The sequence below is a fragment of the Spodoptera frugiperda genome, chromosome 23 (genome assembly GCF_023101765.2).
Source record: "Spodoptera frugiperda isolate SF20-4 chromosome 23, AGI-APGP_CSIRO_Sfru_2.0, whole genome shotgun sequence".
NCBI classification, from domain to species: domain Eukaryota; kingdom Metazoa; phylum Arthropoda; class Insecta; order Lepidoptera; family Noctuidae; genus Spodoptera; species Spodoptera frugiperda.
This window is the reverse complement of record NC_064234.1, coordinates 4,478,174-4,484,092: the sequence shown is the minus strand read 5'-3', so window position 1 is coordinate 4,484,092 and position 5,919 is coordinate 4,478,174. Positions and strand designations below refer to the sequence as shown.

General features: G+C 35.5%; 1 long non-coding RNA gene across 1 annotated transcript in view; it reads right to left on the bottom strand.

Moving 5' to 3' along the window:
* LOC118266641 (uncharacterized) overlaps positions 1–5,919 on the bottom strand; it is a 43,707-nt gene that overhangs the window by 25,715 nt on the left and 12,073 nt on the right. The gene's annotated exons all lie outside the window — the stretch shown is intronic.

The following is a 5,919-nucleotide window of genomic DNA, read 5'->3' as shown; positions in this document are numbered from 1 at the left end:
TTTTATACAAGTAACAGTAATAATAGAGTTTGCAATGCTATTCAATTATTATGTATACAAAGTCGAAAATATGTAAAAATATGTAAGATAACAGTGTCATAAACTCATGTAAGTTGTAGAAGCAATTGTTTTTCAGAAATATTTTTTAATTTAATTTAAACATATTATATGTATACGTATACATAGGTATTTTCTTAAATATATTGATTGAATTGAAACTAATATACTCGTAACACACGATATATGAGTTTTTTGACATAGTGTGCTTTTACATCTTATAAGAGCAAGTCGCGTTGGATTTCTTTTCCTTATGGTCTGTTACCTTATTATCTATATAAATAAAATGAATCGCCAAAATGTATGTGCGCAGATTACTTTTGTGTTGTCTGCAAATAAAATGCAAAATTGCATTGTGACTTGAGGAATATCATTTACATACAGCAAGAACAAAAGAGGACCCAGCACACTGCCCTGAGCAACTACAAATGCAGACTTTAGAAGAGAAGAGTTTAGTCGATTTAGTTCGATGCATTGTGATCTATTGTAACCTACTGAGCATCTCAATCTGAGCAAGATTTCATGATCCACGAAATCAAATGCCTTGCTCATGTCAAAAAATATATTGATTTTGCTTATAAATACTTATTTTCTGTAACACTTAATCAGAGAGGAGACGACGAGGGTTTTGAAAACCGTGCTGACTGTTATATTTTAAAAACTAGCAAACCTGGCGAGCTCCGTTTCGCCACCAGAGATTTTCCCCTGTTTTCCTGCTTTTTTCTTGATTTTTTCCCGAATTTTCTTTGCTATAAACCTCACAGAGACTGAGACCTTTTCAACGAATGCAAAACCGTGGAAATCGTTCGTGCGTTCTGAAGTTATAACGTCAGGAAGGAATTATTTTTATATTATAGACCAGCTTCCGCCCGCGACTCCGTCCGCGCGGATGTCGGTCTTCGCATGGAAGTTTTATTTCTCCATTTTGAGTAACTCTGACAATGACATCTTATAAATATCTATTGGACCCAAATACGGCGAGGCCCATAATAATTAAGGAGATCCCTCTATTGAGCTACTGCTGTTGAGCTCGCGTTCTGTAGAATAAAACTGAAAAATAAAGATTTTTTCTACGTATTTTTCAAGGATAAAAAGTAACATATTTTATGCCCAGGATAGTAAGGTATAATTATACCAAGTTTCATCGAAATCGAACCGTTAGTTTTCACGTGATGCCTGAACATATAGACAGACAGATAAAAAAAAAATCACATATTTGGGCTTGGTATCGATCCAGTAACACCCCCTGCTATTTATTTTTTCTATATTTTCAATGAACAGAATTGACCCTTTTACAGATTTATTATATGAATGAATGAATGAATGAATGAATGAGAGTGTTATAAACGTAAGAATAGACAAATACCTATAATCAGAAAGCTCCGAACTGCTAAGCTATCGGGAGTTACACGTGTTATTGTAAGTCAACCATAAGAGATAGACATTTGCGTCGTGAAATATTTTTTAAACAATTTTAAGGAGAACATTTCCGTCATACATTATTTCTGTGTAGCTTTAACCATTAAGGCCGCACACGCGACGGAAGCTTAAAAAATGGAGTAAGATCTCCTGTTTTTCCAACATTTCCCTTCACTGCTCTTAAAATAAATTAATTTGTATTTCTTCTTACAAAATTAAACGTCTTACAAAATTAAACGTCTTACATATATTTGGGTTTGGTATCGATCCAGTAACACCCCGTGCTATTTATTTTTTCAATATTTTCAATGTACAGAATTGACCCTTCTACAGATTTATTATATGTATAGATAAACGAAGATAAAGTCGAAAACCTGATTTAAGCATCAAAATCTTCAGGCGTTTATTTTATTACTTTAGTTTTATAATGAAAATCCTACGAAAACGCGAACATCATGAGTGAAACTTCGGACCGTATCTACAGTATGTTAACTTACAGAGAGCGGTCCTTTAAACTCGTTAATCTTTATCATCATTAATAAATAAAAATAAACATGAACAGAGTGTTTCTTTTATGTATAGATTTAATTTTTGGTGAATATATTAATATTTAAAAAATTACATTGTTTTGTTTTTTAATGGTAATATTTTTTAGCATGTTTGGATGCTATACTATTGCGGGTTAACAGGAACGCCCTCTGTTAGTTAACATACTGTATTTTGAACTACGGAATCTTTTACAATTCCACAATTATGGAAAAATAAGTTGTACTAATTCAGTACTTATTTAATGAAATATGATACTCTCATACATAGAATATGGCATTGAAAAAGGTGACAAGTCAAAAAATCTAAATTCTGTCTGATGTTATTATTACGCGGACTTAGTCGCGAGCAAAAGCTATTATGGTATAAGTAATGATACTAAATTTATTTATATTTTTGTATTTTCGACAGACGAGTAGATCAGCAAATAAATTATAATCAAAGTCAAAAGCTTTTATTTTAATTAAACCATAAATACATATTAATTTTGAAACGTCAACACTTTTACTATACAAATTTTTATATTGTAATATACATACATACGTACATACATACATACATACGGTCTTACTAATAAAAATATATGAAACAACTGTTTAACGTCTAATTACTTATTCAATGTTTAAGGCGTGAATAGCTAGATATACAGTATTTTACTAATAAACAGTGTACAAGCCTTAAGTAACTATTTAATTGTTATAACACTAACCGCTGGTAACATTTTGAGAAGTGTTCCGAAACCTTAAAACGTTAAAAACACCACACATTTCTTTTTCTATTTTTCTTTCATATTTACATGATTTTATTTACCAGTGACTAGAAAATAAGAAATGAACAATTTCTGTTTATTACAAAATATTTTCAGTATACATGTAGATATTTACATTATTTTATTTAACATTTTCCAATCGGTAAAACACATTATTTACAACTTACAAATACCAAAAAAAAGGAATAAAAACTAACTTCGCTGTCACTGGGGAACGTTCCCAGAAGACTGGCCGCATTGCCACGTTGAATGGCAATGCTTATCTTCTGACCGAAGAAATAGCCAGCCTTCTGGTCACGCGTAGAGTCGAATAGCTAGCGAATGTGCAATCTCTTTAAATAGAGAATGTGCACCATGACCTCATGGCCCAAGTGTTTCGACCCCAAACGGCTCAAAACAATAGTTGCCAACTAAGTTAGAATATTTGCGCCGCTTGAGGTCCTCTGCCGCGGAAGCAGCCGCACCAGCGCATGCAGCGGTACTTAGAAGATGAGATGGCGCAAGGGTGTCTACACACGTAGCGTCCCACACCAAAGGTCTACCCATCTTCCAAGGCAGCAACGACATACCATCTGGTCTCTTGCCATCTGAGGCGAGAGCACGACGAATAATGTCGTTGATGCTGTCATGACGACTTATGCGGCCTGCACTTCTACGGCATGAAAGACCATGGTGTCCCGAGCCATCGACTCTTTCTCCACAGTGACAACAATGCGGAGAGACACAGGGAGCACCCAACCGTAAGCACACAGCTAGCCGGAACGTAATGTCATCCAACATAATTCCGATGTAGGGTGACGGGAGCGCCTGAAGCTACAAACCTGATTCCCATTCTCCCACAGACAATAAACGAGCTCGCTCTGCAGCATTAGAAGAAGAGTTGATTAATGACTCACGAATAATACTGCACAGCGGCACGTCCCATTGTCTCTGAGAAGAAGGGTGAACAGGTAAATCCACAGGGTAAATCAGTAAGTGGACAAGCCATTTTCCAAGCTTCCACTGCATCAGTCAAACACGGCACCTCAAAACTAGCCAGTGACGGAGAAAGAATTTTCCTGACTAATTCAGAGGTACTGTGGACCGATGAGAGAAATGCTGGTAAGCTAATACTTAAAATTTTGCGGACGCCGAGCCCTCCCATGCGAATGGGAAGGGTAGCTTGTTGCCAAGCTCGGTCATCCAAAGCCACATTAAGTATGGATGATAATGTGTGTCTGATAATTTTGTCTACATTTTCCAAAATATGTGAATTTTTCCATATATGACATGCGCGGAGAATATAAGTAAATTTTGGTCCAAAACAACAATACCGAAATTCTGCTCCAGTTAATTCTCAAAACTATATATTTTTTAAATTACTACCTATTTATAATACAAAAGTTGTAGATCTTCTTGTTACTTACAACTTTGCCATTTAACTTTTTTCATAGGACTTGTAGTTTCGCCGAAAATTACAATAAACTGATTTTCACACCCCCCCCCCCCCTACTTTTTTCCATTTTTAGCATATTCTCTTCCATTTCCAATAGGGTTCATTCTACTATAATTCTTTTTTGTTTCAAAACCTATATGCACTTGCCTATACAGTGTGTATAAATGTTTATTAGTAAGACCGTTACATAGTGTAAAAATACATGATATTTTCTTAAACTTATGTCAGTGTCAGAGTTACCAGTTATCAAAATGAAGAAATAAAACATCCACGCGAAGACCGACACCCGCGCGGACAGAGTCACGGGCGGTAGCTAGTTATTAATAATAATAAACTGATTACACATGGACTGAAGCAGTCTTAGAAGGGAGGTGCTTAATTTATTTGAACAGGGATTATTTTATTTAGTTTTTAAAATGAATAATTTGTTATTACCATATTGCATAGACAACATAAATTAGAAAAAAACTACATATTTAGTCCAATTTGTATAACTACTGAATTGCCTTACATACATACGTCCTAAATATTTCCTTACACTACTTTGAGGCTTTTTGCCATCTGCTGCGATGCTTTTTTTACTAGTACTGGTTCCTCTATGTTGTTGTAATTAGAGGCTGGGTGGACACATAAATAATTGAGGGCAACATTTGTCAATTAAAAATATAATAAATAAGGTTACTTTTGCGTTTACTTTTGCGGTATTGTGTTTTTGGGTTATTTGTTAAGGGGAGCTACGATCGATCCATCCCCGAATCGAGACGCTTTTTTTACTAATACTGGTTCTGTACTGTTGTTGTCTCCATCTGAGGTCTTATCTTCAGCTGTTACTGCAGCAATATCGTTCTTTTTGGGTTTAGCCACCTTCTTGAGGTACACAACACGATCGGAGTCAGCCATTCTATAACAAACAATATACATACGTAAGTAACTTTGTTGGGTGTATAGTTAAAAGGAATAAAGGCTGATAAAGTTACACTAATCTTTTTACTTCTTGCTAGATTACTAGATATGTGTATCACAACATGATTTTATTTAGTAAATTAATTTAGCCACAACATCCCCTTTTATGAAAGTGGGATTAATGAATATGGTACCTATGCCAAATTAAAATGAAAAAGATCAATAAAAGAGATAATAAAACCAGCCTAAATAAAAATATTTATCACGAAACCGAATGATAATATATGGCTACTTTATAATTTGTGCAGCGGCCATATTGAAAACAACATCCATGAAGAAAAGTTGAAAATTTCGAGCAATGACCATCATCTTGGATTTACATTATGACAGCACCATCGATTTTACCACCCTCGAAAACCATTTTTATGATAGGTCCAAATCTGATTGTGCAGATATTCTCTGTTTACGTGGGAGAACCAGTGGGTTTGACTACAGTACAACCCTTGAATTATATTTTACTGTGTGTGAGAGCTTACCAGAGGCCTAACCCTCCCAACATACCCAATTCCCCGGCGCTGCGGACTACTTAGCGGGTTTACCGGGGCTCCGGTTCGAAAAGCAGGAGTAGGAACGGGGTGGTTTTTAGTCAGTAAAAGTCTGACACTCCCTCCCGCCTCGCCCAAAGCGAGAGAAGCCATGAGATGACTTTCCCCCCTCAAAAAAAAAAAACATCCCCAATTCCGAAATCCCTGAAAGGTTGCCAACGCACTTGTACCAATTATAAAAGCGT